A 24466-nucleotide genomic window follows, 5' to 3' on the forward strand; every position below is an offset into this window, starting at 1 on the left:
GCATAAGAAGAAATTTATGCCCCCAAAAGCTTGCAGTCTCCTGAGACAGACCATGAAATATGGCTATGTCCATTTAACAGGTAGGATGAAGCTAGACTCAGAGAAAGCATGACATGCCCTAGATCACAGACGGTGTCTAAACAAAAAATATTGAAGCCAGCCTTTTGAATGTCCCCCACATCCAGCCCATGGACCAGGAGATCACAGAATCACACAGAATATCACAGAATCACTAGGGTTGGGAAAGACCTGTAAGATCATCAAATCCAACCATCAGCCCGACACCACCATGCCCACTAAACCATGTCCCACAATGCCTCGTCCACACGTTCCTTGAACACCTCCAGTGATGGTGACTCCACCACTTCCCTGGGCAGCCTGTTCCAGTGCTTCACCACTCTCTCAGTAAAGAAATTTTTCCTAATATCCAGCCTGAACGTCCCCTGGCGCAACTTGAGGCCGTTTCCTATTGTCTGTCGCTTGTCACTTGGGAGAAGAGACCAACACCCACCTCACCACAACCCTCTTTCAGGTAGTTGTAGAGAGCGATAAGGTCTCCCCTCAGCCTCCTCTTCTGCAGACGGAACAACTAATTTTTCTTTTTATCTCAGTTATGTCTGTTGTGCACTGGAAAAACTCCAGTGAGTCCACTGGTGTGACTTTGGATTTTCATTGGTGAAACTGCGGGCAGAAGCTGATGCTCTTGATTCTCCCACCTTTGCCCAGCTTTCTTGCTTATTTGCTAAGTCAGTATCTCCCCTGTTCAAGTCTGCAGTGATATGATGTGTCTGCTTTCAGGGAGTTCCCTGTTTCCTCTTTCACCATTGTCCGCGCATATGTGTTATTGAGTGAATTTTCCACTTTCTTGAAGTTCCTTAACACCTATTAATCACTCTGTCACAGGATGGGAATTGTTTTATTTAGTCAATGCAATTGCTTTCCATTGCATGAAGTTCAACTCTTTCCGTACGTTCACCTTTGTGTTCCTCTGCAAATAACCTTGGCGGCAGGGATGCTGCTGCCCTAGCTGGGTTGAGCAGTCCTCACCTCTTGAATTATTCTGTTAGCAGGATGACCTGCAAAAGGAGTGTAGTACATGGGTGAGTGAGATTGTCTTCTCCTGTTTTGCCATTTGCACCCGACTGTTTGCTGCTAGAGCCTTTCTGTTACCCAAATACCGCGTAGCTCTTTGAAGAACAGACAGGTAGGTTGCCTTAGAAGTCAGCTTGAAGTTCAAAGGACAATGTCCATTATCCCTGCATGGCCACTAAACCGTTCCGTAGGGGATATAGGAACTGTCTTCTCTATTTGTGAAGGAATTGTAGTGTGAAAAAGGCAAACTATCTGTAAGGCAGAGACAGGCGCATGTTTAAGGGGGTCATTTTAATTTTTCTTTTTTTTTCTTCTAAATATTTTTTCCTGAATGATGACAGAATGAAATAGGGCATTTGTCCTCTGAGAGCATTGCTTTAAAATAATAATAATAAAAAACTGTGCCCAAAATGACAATATTGAATATATAATTTGTTTTCCTGACACTATCCGGATCTCTGTTGTTGTGTCCAGCCCTATGGTAGAGACACATATGACAGGGTAAAGAGGAGGTGTGAGAATAAGTACAAAGACCTTAGACCTTTCAGTGCATGTTTGAGTGCTTTCAAGTGTGGATTCTGGAAAGGGCTGTTCTGGAGTTCACTGCACGCACAAACTCACATTTAACCAGCAGACTCAATGTCTCCTCTTATTTTCCCTGTCATTTGCTATTTGTGCTGCTATCTCCTTCACTGCCACTGTGCTAAATTAAACCCAGAGAAAATGGAAGAGGGCAACGCTGTAGATTCCTGTGCAGGCTGTCTTTGTATAGACTAGCTGAATAGTAAATCAGAGTAATGCCACTTTTATGGCCCTGAGGCAGCACTGAGGAGACTGAAAAGTTTTGTTTCTAGTTGTGGTTCCAGTGTATGCTTTTTCTTTTTTGTTTGTTCCTTTTTATCATTATTTTTTCAGTGCTCTGGGAAAAGGCAGAGGGTGGGGTGAGCTTTTCTGGTATCTTTTTATGGGAGTCTAGAGACCCATAGTGTTAAAAGTATCATTAAAGAAACAATAAGTAAGGTGATGGGCCACCTGTTGGGATTACTAGAAGATCCTTATTGCCTTTTACGAACCGTCCTTTCCTGCCTCTGTGCAGGAGGGCACTGAGAAGATTATCAGCTGCAGGGATGCACTGGAATCATGTCCTTTCCTCTTTGCACCCTAAGGTTTGTTCCTCACACTTGCTCTGCTCAATAGCTTGCTCTGTAGAATCAGTTGTACCTTTGCCAAAGTCAACAATCAACCCCAGGCCGTGCTGCACAACCTGCTTGTTTCTGACTACGTGGCTATTTTGTGGACAAGATAAAGCCAAACCAGCTGCAGGCAGGTGATGGTGCCAAGCCTTGGTCTTGATCAGACGTGTGGCATCTTGAAGGAACCAACAAGCCTACTCTTGTTGTTGGTAAAGTCTAAATTATCAGGCTTGACTTCTCCACAGGAGGCAAAACTGCTTGCCATGCTGGAAGCATAGACATTCCTATTTCATCTCAGCTCAGGTGACAAACTTAGTAATGTTAGCAACAGCCTGTTTGGTCCAGTGGCAGTGTTTTGTGTGAATGTGATGGAATTGCTTTCCAGAATATACTTAATTCAAAAAAGGATGAGGGTTAGGCATAGCTAGGACTGTGTCATATGGGGAAAGGTACCCTTGAATGGGATCAATTTCTCCCAGAGTTAGCTAGATGAAAGCAGTGCATCTCATCAAGGCTAGTTTGGGAGATTCTTCAAAACCCGTGGTGAGAAATAAATGAGATTAATACACCCTGGGAAAGTCTGTGATGGGTCCTGTCACATTTGCCTCATGAATTCAAGTCAGTGTTATCTTAATAACAGCGAGAAGTAATGTTCAAGTTCAGTAGCAAAGTTCAATGTGACCATGGGGATGGAAGGATCTTGGAAGGGGATGGAAGGGGTCTGCCAGGTTTAACTACACGTTATCAGCAAAGAAGTCCAGAAGATAGCACATGGCAGAGGAATGCCATCTATGATTCCTAAACTGTCATCCAAATAACGTCTGAGGCATACTGTCCAGAAAAACTTGTTCCTTTATGCCCCTGAAGTTGTGGAACAAACGCTGGTCTCCCTGGTTGTAGTACCAGCCTGTCTTAAACTGCTTATGCTCAATGCCAAGCAAGTCAAACGCTGAACTAGCAGAAACATCTGTGCCCAAAGTGAGGGGTGAGGGAGACTCTCCAGTCTATATAAACTAGCTTTAGGCTCAATCTTTTTATTTGTGAATGAGTGTAAAGTCAATTCCTATTACCATGTTTGTTAATTTGACATTTTTGACCCAAATTGTGATAATAAAGCAGGCTCTCATTGTGCCAGGTACTATTCAAACACACAGTAAGACAATGCTTCTCCTTAGACTTTCTGTAATAAAGAGAACTGTGAGGAGCAGCTGAGGGAATGGGGGTTGTTCAGCCTGAAGAAGAGGAGGCTGAGGGGACACCTTCTCACTCTCTGCAATTACCTGAAAGGAGGCTGCAGAAGGTGGATGCTGGTCTCTTCTCCCAAGTGACAAGTGATAGGACAAGAGGAAATGGCCTCAAGTTGTGCCAGGGGAGGTTCAGGCTGGATATTAGGAAAAATTTCTTCACTGAGGGAGTGGTGAAGCACTGGAAGAGGCTGCCCAGGGAGGTGGTGGAGTCACCATCACTGGAGGTGTTCAAGGAACGTGTGGACGAGGCATTGTGGGACACGGTTTAATGGGCATGGTGGGGTTGGGTTGATGGTTGGACTTGATGATCTTACAGGTCTTTTCCAACCTTAGTGATTCTGTGTTATTCTGTGAAATCTTAGCTACCCAGAGGTTTACAGAACAGCCTATTCTGCCCTGGAAAATATGGAAATATAATTACTTGGCCAAATTTTGTCTACAATTAAAATCATGTAATTAAATCACATTTACTTCTGTCTCAATAAATATAAGGCTTGAATTGCATAAATGTCTCATTCCAATGTTGCTAAAATAGAGAGTTTCATATTTCTGCTCAAAAAATTATACTTCAAAAATACATTTTGAATGAAAAAACCTATCATTTACAATTAAAGGAACATTACCATTGTCTCAAACCAGATAAGAATTTTCTATTCATTAAAGATATTTTGAGATCCTTGTCATGATTTAGAGAAGGAAATGCTTTCATGTCTCAATCTCATTAAATGGAAAAAGAAAAGATTCTCCTCTCCCTTTTGTTCTAGACATGAATATGCTCAGTCTCCTCAGAATGTTTCAACACAGATAACTCTAATGATCAGTTGATTTAATGAAGGATCTTATCTCTACTGTAAAATGTTTTGTCACTTACAAATCCTTGTACGTAGCTGGCTGTCTCTAGCTGCTTTCTACCGACATAATATAGTAAGGGGTAAGGTACAGTGAATCTTAGAAGTGCCAGCGTTTAACCTTATATTTTCTCCTGATTACATTATTATTGATTAAAACAATGCTGATTGTACACATATCCCCAAACTCAGTATCTTCTAGATTTCTCAATAAATTTAATGAACTCCTTTTCTTGGTTGTGTATGGAATTTAGTCAAATCTCTTTTTGCTGTTGTTTTCGGGAACTGGTGCCATCAGAAATACTGTGTAGAGCTCTGGCTATCTGTGTTAGCTGTTTTGCTATCACTTGGTGGGAAAGATGTGCTGAAAGGTTAGTAGGATAAACTAAGGAATGGTAAGTAAGTCTGTCATGTAACAGGAAAGTAAATCAGACAACTTGGCTTTTTAGTCCTCCCAAACAAAACATGGGAAGAGATATTTGTTCTCTAGTAATACAGCTGGGGAACAATCTCCACAAATAGGGGAGAGCTACCTATGCAAATGGCTATTTATTGTATGAGAACAAAAGGGCACAAACTAAGCATGCACTGATGGGCTGGAAACTAGACAGCTGGTGGTTTTCAGTAGAGTAGAGAAAACTGAATTTTGACATGATGAGACTGACAAGGAAAGGTGGGCAGAGGAGCAGTGGATTAGGGAATGTATCAGGAGGGGCCGAGTGAGGCTGCAGGTTGGCTGCTCTGAAACTACCAACAAATTGCGTGGAATAAGGACAGAGTCTGTTGTGGTTGGGGAATGCTCGTGGGAATAGAGGTCGTCACCCCAGTCACAGACATTACTCTGCCTTTCTTAAGTAGCTGAGGTGGCTTTACAAAGTCCTAGGGGGAGAGGACCTGCCCATTTCCATTTCTGTTGGGGACACTGCTTACTTTGCTTGTATAAGAGCTGTCGAATGTTGTCCAGGTTGGAACTCCATGCACCCTCTGAAGGTTACCCATCGGCGGTTGTACTTAGTATACTGAGAACACCTACTGCTCCTTTAGGTAAGGCGTGGAAAACCTGCTAGACCCGCCAAGGGCAATTTTGCCATGTTACAGCATTAGAGGTTTTGCTCTTCAAGTTCAGTTTCCTCTGATGATATTCTATGTCTTCTCTTCAACTTTTGTCAGCTGCAAACAATCACAGGGTTGCTGCAGGATCAAGGAAAAGAGTTAAAATATTCTGGGAGACATTCCAAATAGAAATGAAAGGCTGGAGGGGAGGAAGAATTACCGTACCTGCAGGTACCTGACACCATACCTGCAGACTATGGGAAAGTTTAGCTGGGCACATGGTACAAGAAACTATCAGTGAACTTTTATGTAGTGATTGAAATAACTCAAAGAGGGCTAGATTTTATTCATTTTACTTTTATTCAGCTTTCTTTTACTCTACAAAAAGATCAGGGAATGTTTCAAAGGGTAAGGTGTATTACAACCTTATTTATTTATCCATTTTATTTATTTTTTTCCAATATACAAACCTTTTCTCCTTTAAACATAGAAAGAAAAAAAGTCTGCATTTGTTTTGTTTTGTTTGGGTTTTCATTATATTTTTTATATTTCTGAATTTTTGTACATAAGTAAACCAATAAAAAAAAAAGCAAAATATTTTAGTAAAAATTTACAAAATAGGATCTTGTTAATTGAAAGCAAGATATTAATGTCCCAAAAGACATTTTGCAGAATCCAAAGTTTCCTCATTGCTTCAGTGTTTATTTTTCATTGAAAATATCTGAGAAAAAAAGAAACACCATGTGACATTTTGAAGAAACATTTTAAAATTCTTTGAAAAATATTTGCAATTTCTACAAGTTCTGCAAAATTTATGTGTCCAGAATCTGATTCTTGGTATTTTAATCCCTTACATTCAAGAATTACAAACAAGAAAGTTGATGGAAAACCCATATATTTTAAATCAATTCTGCAAAGTATTTCAGAAAATAGAATATATCATCAGATTTGAATTTTTTTTATCAGAAAATCAAACCTACTCATGCAACTAGAACATTCCTTTTAGGATGCAATTAAAACTGTGCACATTTCTACAGCAAATTGGTACTCTATTGACCATATCTTCATTGGCCACAATGGGAAGTGAGACACTCAGCTCACAAGACCGTGAAATGTGTGATGTGAATTCCTCTCCTGTTGTGTCCCTGAGAAAAGACAGTTGAGTATTGGCTGTTGTCATCAAAGTGGAAAGCAAAAGTATCTCCACTGATATTGTATAACTGGGGTAAGTGGGAAGAAAATAAAAACCTACACACAGAAGTATTTAGGGCCCTAATTTTGCAAAGGTTCTGTGACTTAGTGGAACGTAATGAGTCTTCTTTAAATCACTCTAATTCAAATATACAGAAAAGAAAAAAATAGTAATCCCTATGCCAAAATGTATTAGCCAAGGAGCAATGAGTGAATGCAAAACTTAGGGAAGCTCAAATGATCAGAGACTACGCTAGTCAACATGATGCAAGAGGAATTTCAGAAAGCCAGATGTCTAAGCATTTTCAGAACTTTATAGGCATCTTGTAGATTCAGGAGAGCTAAAGAAGGAATAGGTAGAGGGTAATATAATGACCATATGAAAAATTTGGTGAATTCTTCTTCCTTCTATGAGGTGTAGTCTGACAGAAACCATGGTTACTAGTCCTTTTAGCAAAACATCACAGCAATTCATTAAGCTTGGTGAAGACTTAAGATGCTCTGGCAAAATTCTGCCTAAATAATGGAGCATGGACAAGAATAACCTAAGAAATCATCTCTTATTTCTCCTAAGTCAACATCAAAAAGGGACTTTTCAGACCACCTACTATGATGCCTAAGACAGCACCATAGTTCAAGGGTGTATTAAGTAATTCAGATCTCATGCTGCCCCATGCTACAAGGCATTGTATGGTAATACAGTCAGCGAAGGGGAATAAAGGCGGTACAAAGGCCCCCTGTTACAGGTCTCATAAAACACCACAGTAGGTCATCTAAAATGTGACCCTCAATTTTTATGGGGATCCTGTTGAGTCACTAGAGGATAAAAAGCGATTCCTAGAGGAATTTATGAGTTTTTTGGATCCAGAGTGGGGAGAGACCTCATGATTTGCCATTCAAGTTTACTTTCCTTTAATTGGGTAAGATTAGAATAGGCTGGAAATTCACTATATCCCAAAGAATAATACAATAGTCTGTTAAAAGGATCAATGGAATTCTTATATTTATTTTGTCAACTAGGATTGAAGGCAAAGATATTTCATTTTTCTAATTGTTAACACTCTCACAATGTTTGCCAGATGTGGCCTTTAAGTGAAGAAGTGGAAAATTTTCTTTAAAAAATTAAAGACTGCAGTTGTACAATGTTCTGCAGAGCCAGCTGCTCTGTTCCCACTTCTGTTTAGTTTGGATCTTCCTTCCTAGGCCTGTGTTTCTTCATCAGGTGCTTCCCAGTGTCCTTACCACTGATGGGATAATCACTGGACATGCAGCAGTTCAACCTGAAAGCTTGCCCAGAGAGGAGCTGGAGAGTCAATTCAGGGAAGTCGGAACCAAGAGTTACTATATTCTCCTTCCAGTGCTGACCCTGTGGCCTAAATGAAACCAATTATCTAATCACTTTCAAATGTAGATGTTTTATGGAAAGAAACTGCCTCTTTATTTTGACAATTAGACAAGCAGCCCACTTTCAGTATTGCAAAGGAGATACAGCTGCCTCTGAACTCCCAGGTGTGGATTTTTAGTCTCTCTCCTTAAACCTCTCTTATTTCACAAAGCAAAACTACCAAATTTGATTTAGATAAAGAAGAAAGATAAATGTAATGATTTAAACTGAGCTTTCACTTGAAGAAGGACAGACCAACCGTAGAAAGACTTGGCTCTTCACAGCCATCGAGCATTGGACTCCGAATGACCTATGCAAACAGAAAAAGGGTTGATGCTCAGCTGGAGTAAATCAGCACAGTTTCAGCAAGACTGCCTTAATTTACACCAGCTAAAGAACTATCCCAGGCCTCTGTTAACGGTCCCTGAGCTAACCCATTTGACCAGACAGAAAAACCACAGACACATCTGTTTCCTGCCCTCCGTTCTTCAACCACCACACCCACTTTTATCAGTAGTGTGCTCCATGGTATGACTCACTCTAAATACGGAGGACATACTTTCTCTATGCCTGCTAGACTTCAAATTAAGAAGCAAGAGGTAGGTTGTTTTGAGGGGTCCCTGATGGACTTTTGGGTGGAGAATTGAAGTTCCTTATATTTTTTTCCACAGTTGAAAGACATTACAGGAATAACAGAAGAAAGTTGTTTGTTAGTTGTGTGTACTTTACATTTCTAAATAGCGTCAAGGGCACTAGAGATAGGGAAGGACTACCTTTTGATGTGGCATAAGTAAAAATAAAAAGTATAAATAATACCAGATACATTAGCTACAGATTAGCCAAGAGTAGTACATCATGGGTTTTGCCTGCAGTTCTATAGTCCTTTTGCGTGGTCACAGAACAAACAAAGGAAACATCCATCAGACCATTTGAGATGTCAAACCCATCGGAAAACCTACAGCTTTCTTGCTTAGACTTTTGAACCTGACCTTTTTATTTTTCACTTGGCTGGATACGTTCTATTTGGCAGCCTCCAGAGCACGCACTGCTCCTGCCCCAGTCCCCATACAATTAATGTTCAGGAACAACCAGAGGAAAGAGGAGAAGAATTGAATAAATTAGACCACACCCATGGTTTTGAGGCCCAATGTCATGATGCTTGCCAGGGCAGAGAAATGGTGTTGGGAGGGCCAATATTTTCCTAAGTGCCAAGAAAAAAAATCAAGGCACTAGACCCCTATAAGCAGGATCAGTTATGCATCAGGAGAACTTCTCAGCCAATGGAAATTTGGAGATTCCCTCAGTTCTGAGTGATCAATCTCACCCTATGGACAATGCTCAATCTGCAAACTGTTGTATGTGGGATTGCCTACCCATTAAAAGTACTTCTCACGACATGAATGAGTTGTTCTGGGGAACTGTAATGACTTCTTTTACAGTAAGCTCTGACTGAAGCTGTTTCCACAGTTCAGGGACAAGAAACATCCCTGCTTGATACAGACCAGCATCCAATCTCACCACAAACCAGCAGCAGCTATGTTAACACTTGCTCTTATTTCACAGCATCTCCTGCAAGCCCTGACCTAGGTATGCCCCTTTCCAAACTTTCATCCAGCAAAGAACACATTCTCCTTTCTCATTACTTCTGGCATCACTATGTCTTTCCTACTCTACAAACTTCATATTACATCGCCACCAGCCTTCTATATTATAAGGAAAAAAAACCCATTTGTCCTCATTAGGATTTTTTACAATCTCCTTGAACTATTGAGAAGAAATTTAATAACCTTCCTGTACTATATGAAGATGGAGGAAGAAAGGATTGACTTGAAGCTAAGGAAGAGACATGGTTATAACTCTAACAAGGAGTTGGCTTCTAATCTGGACCATGTGCATGTGCTCACAGCATGCACAGACCTTTCACGCAGCCTAAAAACAGACTACAGCTTTGTGCCTCAACATCTGTGTTACTTGTGCACTATCTACTGTGATATGTGGGCAGTGCAGTTCATTCATCCCTGATGCTGGATGTGAGTGTGCCAAGCCAGGTATATTGAATAAACAGTGATGCAACGGTGACTTCTGGATAGGCTGATTCTGAAATCAGCATGTCTAGCTGTAGGAAGGAGACCGTAGTAGTAACTAGGATCACAGATCTTAAGCATAGACAAAGCAGATCAAGATGCAAGCAGCTTCTGTTCCAGCCATAGCTCCTCTCTTTGCCAGGCTGTAACAAGCAGGATGTCATGTAGGGTATATTGTGTAGCTGATTAATGTGTAGCCATCTTATTAGAGGAGTGGTCTGCTCTACATGTATGGATATACCTTCCATGGCAAACCCCAAACTCCTAAAACAGGAAAGTCTAATCCATACTTACAACATTTTTTCTTTTTACAATTCTTCATTACATGTCCATCCATCCTATGTATTTCTTCCATGCTTCCACTCCATGACTGCAATAGAGCTTTGTGGTCTGTTACCATAAATGCATTTATTTCTCAAAAATGTGACAAGACAATATGACAAAAAGGTTGGGATACAGCTTCACTGGAGTCCATCACATAGACCCCATATTAATGTTCTTCACAGCTTTGAATAATTAATTTAATTTTCATGTTTCCCTTCCCAGTATGGCAGTGACATTACTATGTCTCTTATATACATCACAAGGCTGAGACTAAGATTAACTGGAGGATGCTGAAGATGTCTGATCATTGTAATTATAGTTCTGGTGTCAGAGAAATTTTATCTGGGTTTGGATGACACATATCATGGGAGTTTTTCTGGTCACTGCCTCTCCTTTTCCTTTCTGCTATCTCAGGAGTCTAAAGGTCTTCTATTTTGGCCAGAAACTACAGAGCATTTATGAACTACGTACCGATGTTCAGGGAAGGAAGCAGTATGTGTAATTTTTTCACATATGGTTCCAGTCCTTGGAGAGATCTCATTGATTGCTGTTCTGTACCTGCCCAGCCATTAAAGGCTGAACTAACCGCATTACCACAACCTTCCTTCCTGATTAGACCTTCTTACTTACTGGTAATGTCCTGATCTTACAACCTTTACTCCCTTAGGTAACACTGCTGAAACTGCATAAATGAGGCTTGGGCTGAGAATTGCTGGGCAAGTAGAGCCCTGGAGTTTGTCTTTGGACAAATGGGACATTTGAAGAGGAGTGTTTCATGGGATGAGACAAAAATTCGCAGGAAGCCTCCCCTGCGTGAGTTAAAACATTGAGCTATTTAATTTTTCATCCACAGTGACATTTTAACTACCACAGTGTGGTAACACTTGCTAGTTATTGATTACTTGTACAGGGCATTCAAAAAGGATTTAATTTCCACTTTCTGTACAGTGAATGACATTGGAAAGATATCCAGCTCCTCACCTTGCCTTTAAGCACAACCTGGTTGTCCCTCTTTATAATTACTACAGTCTTTTTTTTTTTTCCCCCACATTTTCTGTCCTGTGAGATCTTAATTTTCACCCAAACATTTTCCAGTGCTCTCCTTAGATTCCTTGCTCACCTGGAGAGTGGTGTGCCATTTGGCTAAGGCTGGACAAGTCAATATTTGGTTCGAGGTGCAAATGCAAAGTATCTTGATGACTTCAGTGATTCTTCAGCAAGATATTTAGCAGGATTTAACTGAGAGGTAGACAACAAACGTGGCTGATTTCTGCTCTCTCCCCATTGTCTCTTGGATGTTATTCCTCATGCATCAAATTTTGAGAAGCATTTGGGCTCAAGTGGCTGGAAAATAAGAGGGAAAACAGGTTCTCTTTTCCTGGCTTTGCCTTTGCCTCCAATGCAGGATCTAGGAAACACCATTTTCGGAAGTTACTGTGACTTAAGTGGTGTCTGAACTTTTTATTCTGCCTTTCAACCCAATGAAACTTAACAACTATTTTCAGAGGACAGCTTTGCTCAAATACATAAAACTCCCAGAAAGCTGTGAACATGAGTCCCAGTACAGGCAGGCATTATCGTGAGAGGCTGTCTGGCGCATGCAATTGCTTCCATAATAATCTCCTATATGACAATCTCTTGTCGCCCCTGGTTCGTCAACTCAGAAAACTCCTAGTCAGGGTGAAGTTTTGCAAGGTCTTTATTATTTGGTGTCAATCATAGTTTAAACATCCCCTCCTGCTTTCCTCTCTCCTGCCCTCAAGTCATCCCCAGAGCTCTTCCTGCACTACATTTTTCATGACCATGCTGTGAACCCAAACAGGGAACTGATCCAGCGGAAAAAATAAATTGTGATTCTTTTTTTTTCTCCTGCTTTCTTTTTCAGCTGGATCAGTTCCTTGGTCAGGTTCAATGAGTGGCCACACAAACATTTGTGCAGACAAAGTGTGTGTGTCAGAGGGGGAGGAGATGAGGTTATGGATACAGGGTGCAGAAATGCAGAGCTTTGACCTACCAGCCAAGAGCAGTAACACAAAACTTGTAACCAGAGTCTCCCTTACCTATCTGGGTGGCTTTCACATGAATGACTGAAGAACTGAAAGGTTTCAAAGCTATTCTGAAGTCCTGGACTCAGAAAGACAGCGCCTACAATGAATGCACACATATACGCATGCCGGCACAAACGCACAGTGTGATCCTTTGTTTCCACTGAAATAATACAGTGCAGAAATGATGAATATTTCCTTATCTTGGCTGCCTTCCTGCAACTGGGGAAAAATTGGCTGGTACAGAAGGGAACACCCAGGAAAACATTTAGTGTATAGCCTGGTTATTCACTCGTAGCTGTATTACATGTTTGTTGGGATCAGAAAGGTTTTCTCCAAAGGTAGAAAATAAAAGAATGAAGTGAAAATAAAAAAGTAAAAAAAAAGGAAAAAATGTCATTTATTTTCCCCCATGCTATTGGGGCAGAAAAAGCCCAAACAAACAAAAGTCAACATGTTGCATCTACCAACAAAAAAAGCAAAGAATTGAACAATAAGTTCTTTCTCTTTCCATATATATTTTGCGAGCCAGTGCTAGGGATGAGGGAGCAGCCACTTAAAATTGAGTGGGAAAGGAAAATATCAGCCTAATAAAAACCAGTGGGGTTAGACAAATTACTGAAAAAAGGGAGAGGCAATTTCTGTCCATTTTAACGCCCACATGCAAGAGGGAACAAGTGAAAATCAGCCCCAGGGATAATTTATGGTTGCTTTTTCAAATCTGTATCCAGGTCCCGAAGAACCCATATACTAGAAAGTTAATCAATAACAAGCAAATTCCCACAGAAATATTGTGGCAGAGATGGAAAAAAATGACTTGGGAATTAAAATCATCTGCAGTAGACAGGCCATACGTTGGCAAGCACTGTTGGTCTCTGTTGGCATTTCATGGAAGCAGCAGGTCCCATTACAAAGATGTTCCCATGGCTACAAATACAACTTCAGTCAGCACCGTTTCTGCTTATCATTACAGTTGCCAAAGATTCACTTGGCAGGGAAGACTGGCAAGTTCACCGTATAGTTACCCATGGGTCTGAGCCTCTTGGTCCACTCTATACATTCTTTACCATAACGATCACTTCAGGAGGCCACCTTTGCTACAGCTCCAGATTTTCCCATAAAAGCAGACTCCAAGTAAATTTGATGCAGTAGTCCAAACTCTTGCTCATGTGTTTTGGGTGTATTCAGCCTGAGCAGACCAAAGTGCTCAGCAACTGAGTCCACTACCAAATGCCCAGAGTCTGGCTCTTCCTAAGTATGGTGTGACCCTTGTATCTTAGATGAGTCCCTCCTAACTCTCCTACCTAACTCTGGTGATTAGATTAGGAATTCAGCTACTCTAGACCATCTGCAAGGATTGGAGAGAGGCTGGTCTCTCTAGTTCAGATCCAACAAGGAGTTGTGTTACCATCACTGCGTCTCTATCCTCTTCATTAACAATAGGGGATTAACTCCATTGCTTAAATGGAGATGTTGAAGCCAGTTGAGATGCAGCAGTCTTACCTTTCCCAGCATCCAGCAGCTGACCAGAGTGGCTGGACCTCTTATAAGCCTGTACCACAGCCATGAGGTTCACCTCCTTTAAGGCCACTGTTCACCCTACTCTTTTGAAATCTAAATGTGATTCTGTCATCCTTAGTGGACATCTCTCTGTACGCTGCATGAGATGTGTCAATACGCAAGCTGGGGTTGCTAATACAACCTTCTGGTCCATGTAAACACTCTGTGTACCTCGTCTGTTCCACAGATGAGTTTTCTACAGCTCTCGATATTGATTCTGGGCTTTATATCAGCAAGTCTAAGTTTTAATTCTGACTTGCTGATTTATTTGACAGCCCTTATACTGGTAAGTATCTTCTCCATGTTCCTTGTTAACTGTTTTCTAGGTTAGTAAGGAGGATTTTCTCTTCCAGGTCTGTCATTCTGGTGTTTTTGCCAGCACTAAAATCACTCTAAAATTTTTGATAACGGCCATGCCCTGTAAGAGTCAATAAGTTTTACCAGCCATTAGGTCAGAAAGGCTTGCGGACAGTAAATGGGCTTTTATGGGGACCACAACGAGGGAGGATTTTATAATACATGGACAACTTGTAAACAGCACAGGTACCAAGGTAAAAACCAGAAGCATGTAGGAGAGACACACATTAGGACTGCCTCACTTCAGAAACTGATTTTGTTTCTATCTCTTAGTTTTCCAGGCAGCCGGTCAAATAAAGGCACTTCATTGAAAGTTCCCTACTTCCACAAAAATATCACTAATACTTGCAATTTAACAGTGCAAGGTCTCAAACAATTTATGCATAGTCCAGGTACAGGATGCAGTGTTTATCCCACGGACAAAATGGGAAATGTGGGGGTTTGCCCCGAAATTTTATTGTTGAAAGCTTTGATAGTGGGGTTGGAGGGCAGCTGGAGTGCAAGGGTTGAAATGGGATCGTCCAACTGAATGAGTCCCCTCTTACGGGAGGGGAGAAAGGGATAGGGCTTAGTTTACACCCCTCCAAAAGAGGACACTAGGAGCTCTTTACAGCTATTGCAAAGAGAAGTTCAGTCAGCTCTTTTCAACAACACTTAAATCTCTCTTGAGGCCCAAATAAATACATCAAAGAAATCCAGAGCAGGTCATTTACTTAAAATGATGTGTCTGCCATTTCATTCCCATTCACTTCAGCTCAGGGTTAGCCAAAAACTGTCACAGCCCTGGCCCAAGACAGGAGCAAGACTTAGCAGAAGGCAGGAGCATGTTTCCCTCCCTGCGCTGCTCCTGCTGAAGCGCTGGCATCGGGAGATAGACCTATTGCATTTCACAAAAAGAACAGAGAAGCTATAAATCCTGACACGGTATATTTATTGAAAAATGAAGGTAATAGCACTAATCCAGATAATGAGCTCTATGTTTCTCTGCCTCAGAAAAGCTCTTAGCCAGCGGAAATAAATCCGCCTGAAACTTAGCAGCAGACTCATTTCTTTCATTTCTTCTTTTTTTTTAACCTTCTTTCTCCTCCTCATCACAAAACTCCCTTCCTCATATACTGGAGGATTTGGAAATGTGGGCATGAGACAGGGTGGGTTGAAGAGGTTAAAGATGTTGTGGCCACTACAGTGCCTCAGTTTTCTGTGTGGAAACATAAATCTCTCATTAAATATAGGGCTGTACATCCGAAGAAGTCACTCATGTTCCCTTACCAGTCAGTGGAGTTCTGAGCAACTTGGGTGTGGGAGCTAGTGGCACAATTTTATCTCACCCTAATCCAGTATTTAAAATAGGGGCAGGTACATTGCGTTATGAATGTACCATTTTCTTTCCCGTACCAATAAAGCAGCTTTAAAACCAGTTCAGCTGTTGTTCTCTATTCTGTAAATGCTAAAACTGAGGAGAGATGATGAATTACTTTTCTGAATTTGGTAGGTCACAGGATCATAGGATGTGAATAAATCACCTTGATGGGCTAAACCCTGTTTTTTCTACCATAAAAAACTATATTGTGTTATACCACACAAAAAATATGGATAACTGTAGGCTAAATCTCTAAAGAATTTATTTCCTCAGGATTGTAATCTATTGTCACCTTATCCAGCTGTTTTACCCTGCTCTGTCCCTCGGACCAGTCTCAGTCCCTAACATCTAGCTGGTCAAGCACTACTTTCTGCTGCCTCTTGCATGAAACCTTGGTAACAAAAAGTACTTTAGGAAATCATGACAATAACGTTAGAGAGTTCCTTTTACTCCCAACAGGGAAGATTTAGCTCCAACTGAACCCTTGTGCCTTCTGAAGAAATCTCATAGTAGGTACCATAAACTAAAACGGCTGTTGTCAACACGGTTGCCTCAGGAAAGGATGCTAAATCTGTCTGCTACAATCTTCATTTGTTTTCCAAGCAAGCTGAATGGTTCTGAGTAAAGTGCTCATGGTTTTGGAAAATCAGAAATCTTACTAATTTATGGTGATTTTGTGACCATGAACTGCCAAGGTGACCGTGTCATTTGGCCTTCCTTGCAGAGTTATGCACAGTTCATTGAATGATTGAAATGATGTGATTAGCTACAATAGCAGAAGGCAAATCAGCTAAGATATTTCTTCTTATGTTCTTATAATTAGAGAACGGATTTCATTGACTAAGTCTGCTTGCTCCAAGTCCATAATTTTTGTTTGGGTTTTAACAACCTTTCAGGAACCTAAAATACAATTTAATAACCATAAATCACGAGAATTCTCTATGTTTTGACACATACTTATTCTTCTTCCATCTGTAGGTACTTATTGATGACTTTAAAATCAACTGTTCATGTTCAGCTGTTGAAATTCTAGAGTTTGAGTTTTCACTATCAACAGATTTGCTAGAATGTAAATCTTTCTTGGAACTTTTTGAGACCTTTTTTTTTTTTATGCCCATGTTTCAAATTCTTAGTCTTCATGGCATAAAATGTTATCATCATGATCTTCCCGTGAATTTACTTAACAAAATTACAGTCTGAAGTATCTGTGAGATTTTGAACCTTTGTTTCTAATAGCGATAATTTTTCCTCTATTTATAAATATGTGTGCATATGCACATTTATACATTTGGAAAATGGTTCAATGCACTATTTAAAAATACCCTGACTTTAAAACTTCCTGACTTAGTCCAGAGTACACACACTCAGGTAGATTTTTCTTCTCAAGAATTTTCATTTCTGTGTCAGTCTTTTAGCGGTTATTCTCAGTCTACTTCCATTTATTTATGTGTGAGTTTGTTTTTGTATGAATGAACAGGAGCTTACTTCCAGAGAAGAGATAGCTTGGTCCTTCAGGGCATGACCAGCATAGGCCCATGTGTGTCATGAATGCAAGTGCACTGTTGAAGACCTGTTTCTCTGTCTGTTACATTGGAGAGGGACCTTCTTTCTCAGCTGCAGTGCCTGAACCACCAGCTTGTAATGGTGGAGGAGAGAGAGCCACAGAATCACAGATTCACAGAATCACTAAGGTTGGAAAAGACCTGTAAGGTCATCAAGTCCAACCATCAACCCAACACCACCATGCCACTAAACCATGTCCCACAATGCCACATCCACATGTTCCTTGAACATCTCCAGTGATGGTGACTCCACCACTTCCCTGGGCAGCCTGTTCCAGTGCTTCACCGCTCTCTCAGTAAAAAAATTTTTCCTAATATCCAGCCTGAACGTCATTCACATCATCTCACTTAAGGCATCTGAGATATGGGCCTTCAATACAAGTTTCGGCTCTTTCTGGTCAAAGAATTCTCCACATTGCAATTCTATACTGGGAGAGTGTGGGAATCCCACACTGGGTCACGTCAGGGGTTCCTCATGATATGCTATGTGTGCACCAACAACCAGCAGAACATTGTCTGAAAGAAGATGTAAGAAATTGGATAAAGGGATAAGGGATAAGTTGTTATAGCACAGCCATTTTTAAATATTGAATAAGATAACATAATGAAGAGCAATAAAGTATTAGTTATGTATGTGTATAAAATATAGCCACAAGTCTGGTTTGCGTTGTGGTTGCTGTTTTTTTTTTTAATTGTTTGATTTTATACATTATTTATATATTTATGTGTCTACTTATGCATCTACCAAGTTTTATGAATCTGTATTGATTTATTTGGTCAAATAATCTGTCTCATCACATAATGAGAAAAAGAATAATTTTTTATGTTATTAATTGTGATCATAGTGGTGTAGCAATAACATAAATGATGTAATAACTTCACACTTTATACAGTTATTGTAGAGTATAATTGTGTAGTAATTGTATACTTACAGGTAGTAAGAGAAATACATTGGGGAAAAGAGAGAATTCTATAAATGTAATTTTATGGAAGAAAAAAACAGATTGAAAATCTGATTTTCTGCACAATTACACGGCAAGTAAAAAAATAGTGTTAAATATCCTTTAAAGAATAAGCAAAATCCTTCTGCAAGCATAAGGAGAGTAAAAAAAAAAAAACCACACCCCTGCAAATGGTCCCTGTACTACCTCAAACCCTCATCTCACTTATAGCCTCTGTGTTACTAGCATAATGCACGCTCTGTAGTAATAACAAAAAGCAGTAATATCCCAATCTTTCCTTGAGTTTTATTACTTGAATTCACATGTTGGTCTCTCTGCAGGGCTGCATGTCAACACATGGAGAGCAAAGCCTCTATTAGAAGAAGTAGGGAGGGGCATATTCTCTTATTTTATTATTACCATTATTATTTTTGACCACAGCCGTCAGAGGGAAATCATTAGAGGAAATCAATTCAGGATGTGAAGAAAGCAAACATTTTTAATAACAGACTTTTTATGACTCATTGTTCTCACCAGTTGCTCTGGCTGCATAGGCTGTTTGTCAAAGGAAAGTTCACCTTCAAATATAAAAAACTAAAAACTCCATGAAAGTCTTTATGGCATCATCTTGAAAAACACATTTGGCAGACTCCTAGAAGTGAGGTTCGTTCCAAGTATTCTTGGGGAAGGGGGGAAAAGGGAAAAAAAGGAGTTCTTTCTAGGTTCACTGAATATCCCAGCCTGCAAGAAATGCTCTCCATTCACAGACCCACTTCTTCCGACTCTTCAGCTTGGCTTTTGCAGAAGACTTTGGTTATCTAGTCAAGTAATGAGGCATGTCTTGCAGATTGCCTCTTGTCCACTGTCATGCACTAGCTTTTTCATATCCCTGGATTGCCATGAAGTGAACCCTGAGTGAGAACAAGGTAAAAAGCCTTATGTGTAAATCAAGGAAAAAAGGTACTATACTAAATAAATAATTATATCTATATAATAGTCTAAAGACCATTAAAAGTAATAAGAAACAATGTCATTTTAATATAGATACTGAGTTCCTAAAAAGGACTAAATACAGTTATGTGCCCTGAGGCCAAAAGACCATAATGGTTGTCTCTCCCAGCATATATTGATTGGTAGCATTTGTCAAAACAGTAGCAAAAAATTAATGTGCTGGGAGATACTAGTCAAGAAACAGCATGTCTCCAGGCTCAACTAGCTGTTTATCTCCCAGCCCTTGAGGTACAAGATTTCTCAGCTGCCAATCAGACACAACATTTTTCCATGTATTTTTCTAGATTTTTTTATCTATAGACAAAGAAGTAAAAGAACACCTTTTATTTTCCTATCAAAGACAAATATTTGCAGTATTTTGGTTAGAAGTAACAGCACCTGGCCAGAAAATCTCAGCTCTAATTGATAAAAAGTGGAAGCAAAACAGCCCTGAAACCTATTAAAAATTTGTTGTGAACAACCATGAAAGAGTGGGAGCAAAAGAGAAGGAGAGAAATGCCTTCTCACCAAGAGGATGTGAAATAACTAGTTTCATGAACCTGCAGTGCTTGATTCATTTGCAATGACTTGATTCTGGATTTCTCACATCCTGTCTGAATATATTAACTATTGTCTATTTTTTCTCACACTTTTTCTTCCTGTGCTGCCAATCAGACATTCCACCCTCAACTGAATAAATGAAAATAGAGCTGAAACTGGTATATTTGCTAGAGAAAAATAAATATTTTAATTAACTGGTATTTTTAGACTTAATAAATAAATACATAAATATAGTATTTGAAGCTCAATTCAGAAGTGAAGTGTACAAGGACACTCTAACTAAACAGGATTTAATTTTCCTTTCCATTGGAAATTGAAATTGTCTGTGGAAATCAAATGCTTATTATGAAACTTCAAAAGTTTTGTGAAAATCTCTTTCTTCTGTCATGAAATGTGTTTTTGAAATGAATATTTTGATACCAGTGCTGCATAATTTAAGGTTTTTGGACAGCATATCCGAGTCGGATACTTGCCTCCACTGATGTAAGGAATAAAAAGGAGATTGAACATTTGAAAGGGTAGGAGGAAGAAGTGAAATAACTGAGGGAAACGAACTTGACAGAAAAGGAGAAAAAAAAATTTAAAGCCATAGAAAGACACGATGGTCAAGATAATAGAGGAAGATGAACAGAACAAAAGATGGAAAATGTCTCTGAAGTAATACAGAAATTATTGCAAGACTGGAAAAAGAAGTTTGTGCTGAGAAGAGATCTAGGGGGAAGCAATTTATCAATGTAAAACAAAGAAATTAATATGAGATCAAAAGAAGAAAGAGAAATCAGAAGAGAGAGACATGTGAAAAGAAGGACAGAAAAAAAAGCCAAACAAATCTTTGGAAAAAATATTATGAAACAAGAGATTGATCATGCCACTGGGCTAAGATCCTTTCCCTACTGCATCTGAATGATTTCCCTCCAGGACTTCATTTTTAGAAACAAATTTATTTTCTTTCTTAGCTCTTTGTGGCTGAGAGGCTGAAAGCAGGGAGGGGAGACCTTAACCATCTGAGTCATACACAAATGTGAGAGCTAAGGGCTGAAAGGAATTTCATCTCTGATCCTTTGGGGCGTGGGGGAAGTCTCCCCATTGTCTAGTTTAAATAACATTGGCTAAAGGAAAATAAAATACATCAGCTCCTGTTTGTTAAATGCTCTAATAAGGTCCCCTCCTTGGGTAATAATGTGTGTAATGTTCCTTTGCAGTCACAAGCTGCAACATCCAGGCTTGTGAAGTGCCTCTCACAATTCATGGACGAGGTTCAACCGAGCGGAAGGTCTGGGTACGTGTGTGTTCTCAATTACTAACGTCAAGCCCTGGTTCATAAGGTGTAAAGGTCTTGTGCAGGGGAATGCTACCCGTTGTGTCTTAACACTCATTGGTAGAGCAGAAGATGACTTTTAAACCCTATGAATCGTATGGTCTCTTCTAGGGCACCGAAAGGGGATATGGTACACACTTTCTCACTGTATCACCTTATATTTTAATGATCACAGTTAGCACTCATACAGATACTGACCTACGTATAAAACAGAAAGAGAGAGAGAGAAGCGGAGGCTCAGGAATTTACTTTTTTAAGTAAGTGAAACCAAATCCAGCTTCTAGGGGCCCTAATTTCTTCTTTGAGCCCCATATGGTATTTTGATGAAATTATTTTCCCAACTGGTCAGTGAAGTAGAAATATGTCATTCCTGTATATCTTTGTAAGGATTGGGCAGTGAAGCTACATCTTTAATAATAATAAATAGTGCCAGAAAACTTTCACAGGCAATGGAACTCAATCACCCACACTGTTAAATTGTTAATAATGTCCTTAGTACGTTGTTGGCCCAGGCCACCTATCAATCTCCAAAATTAATTCTTGGGCATGATTTTGGAGTTAGCATGAGGCAGGAACTATTCTTGACAAAGATTGTGGATGTGGCCATCCCAAAAGGGGAGGGAAAGAGGGCTTAGGGGATGCAAACCATTCTAGATTAGTTGTTTCAAGGCCAGAAAATAGTTTGTAGGCATGTTTCATTTCTAAGTATAGATGTAGCATAAGAAACTGAGCCCCTGAACATAAAACATGAGTGATGCTATGGTAAACCAAACTGACCTGATTAATGAGAAGGAAAAAAAAAAAAAAGCTGCAATCACTTAGTGTAGCCCCTGCAAAAATTCAATGTTATCCTCATAGCGTCATCAGACTTTCACATGCACAGCTTGCTAGTTAGCATCCTGTCACCACGGTGACGTTTGAGCTGCACACCTCAAATTTTTCTTGTCTATTCATGAGTCCCCATCCTAAGCCACTGAGGTAATTGCAGCCCAAGCCTCTTAAATCATAAGTATGCTAGCATTCAACCCATCCAAACCCCACAAATAAGAGTTCAGGTCTTCATTAATTCTTCAGGGCATGTAGTGATAGGACAAGCGGTAATGGCTTTAAGCTGAAAGAGGGTAGATTTAGATTAGATATTAGGAAGAAATTCTTCACCATGAGGGTGGTGAGGCACTGGAACAGGTTGCCCAGAGAAGTTGTGGATGCCCCATCCGTGGAAGTGTTCAAGGCCAGGTTGCACGGGGCTTTGAGCAACGTGGTCTAGCAGAAGGTGTCCCTGCCCATGGCACGGGGGTTAGAACTAGATGATCTTTAAGGTCCTTTCCAACCCAAACCATTCTATGATTCTATGATTAAGGTGCTCGGCATGAGGGCAGTCCCCCTGTGCCCAGCATAGTCACGTGCTCAGGATAGCTATTCATCTGACCATAGGTTTGAATGTCAGGGCTGTGGATGGTGACCCTGCCCTTGGGAGGGAGGCAAGGAGCAACGGATTTCGAATTTCCATCCCCTGTGAAAAAAGATATAATCCAAATTATAAACTGCTGAGAATCCGTGCATTAGCCCATCAACATTCCAACTGCTAAAATAAACCCCTCTGCCTTACGGTTCAATTGCACAGACAGGAGGTGTGTGGAGGCTCTCCACACCTCGCCTTGCCATGTTAAATCTATGAATGTCCATTTCCACTGAGGTGGAAAATAAATCCATCCTCTGCCATCCAAATACTGTTTGGCCCAGAGGAACAGGATGGAAACCTGTGGTAGGATTCATCCCATTTTATTTTCAGCATTTGCATTGTACAGTGACCCCAGACTCCTTTTACAGTCGGTTGAGAGAAAGAGGTGCTTCTAGGAGATGATTCATCCGGCTTATTTTCCCATCCATCTGTGGATGGAATGAATCATGACCAAGAAATGTCCATTTATTTCTGTAATTCAGATATAAACACCTGCACAACAGATTTAAAGGATGCATGTGACTAATTTCATTATGCAAAACCTAATATTTAAGTCTCACTTCTTTCAGTTAATATTAATAATGCCTTGGCCTTGACCAAGTCCTCATCATTTCTTGAGGAATGAAATTCCCAATCAATTCATTGCATTTGTGCTCAGAAAACAAAAATCCAAATAATTAAATTCTTCACCTATGGTGCCTACAAAATGGTTATATATTATTCTACTCTTACTTTTGCTATCATTTATTTGAGTTAATCTTTTGTCTGAAGCTATATAGGGAGTTTTATCTCTTTCAAATATAAGTCCTGAGAATTATGTATATCAAAATATACATATCCATGTAACCATCATGTGAGATGAAAAGCAAATTGTTTTGCAGCAAGAAAACAACAGCAATAAGCATATTAACGAACTGTTGATCCTCCTCCACTACAAATGATCCCTTATTTTGCTCTCTGGGCCCAAAAGAATTGGACTGTGCCAGGTTGGAAAGGAAGAAATTTTGAAAGAATTTGAAAAAGACATGATATTGTATGAGCTGTGTTTTATTTGGACTAAATAAGGTGATGCAAAGCCTCAGGGGACTGTAGAAGACAAAGATAAAAATGAAAGAGCGTAAGAACTGCCAAACAGCATCAACTATCCCAGCTTCTTATGTCCAACAGTGGACAAGTTGGGGATACACAGAAAAGAAATGTGTAAGAGTGCATGGATAGAGCAACACTTGCCCTAGTCATTCTGTCCCAGCATTCAGACCTAGGAGATAGATGGCATTTTATGGTCTGAGACCAGAGGTTCAGCTTTCATTACCGCCAGTGAACGGGTCAGCCATTAGTTTAGTACTATTTTGAATGCATTTGTTTCTGGCCTCCAAACCAATATAATATAAACAGTCCTGACAGTTGTTTATGCCATGTAGGAAGAAGTACTGGATTGCTGTAAACCTGCTGTTTAGGTTTAACCAAATGATTTGACATAAAAGAAAGGAGGGAGGGAGGGAGGGAAGGAAGAAAAGATGGAGGGAAGCAAGGAGGAAAAGAAGGAAGGAGGGAGAGAGGGAGGGAGGCAGGGAGGGAAAGAAAGGGAAAGAGGGAAAGGAGAGAGATGTAGAGAGAGAAGAAGAAAGAAGGAAGGAAGGAAGGAAGGAAGGAAGGAAAGAAGGAAGGAAGGAAGGAAGGAAGGAAGGAAGGAAGGAAGGAAGGAAGGAAGGAAGAAAGAAAGAAAGAAAGAAAGAAAGAAAGAAAGAAAGAAAGAAAGAAAGAAAGAAAGAAAGAAGAAAAAAGCAAGAAAGAAGAATAGAAAAGAAAGGAAAAGAGGAAAAGTTAGCTCAGAACAGATGCAGCAGTGGCTGCTGATGTTCCCACCCATCCTTTGGGGCACCAGGGCTCTCAC

Source organism: Gavia stellata, chromosome 6 (assembly GCF_030936135.1).
Source record: "Gavia stellata isolate bGavSte3 chromosome 6, bGavSte3.hap2, whole genome shotgun sequence".
Classification (NCBI taxonomy): domain Eukaryota; kingdom Metazoa; phylum Chordata; class Aves; order Gaviiformes; family Gaviidae; genus Gavia; species Gavia stellata.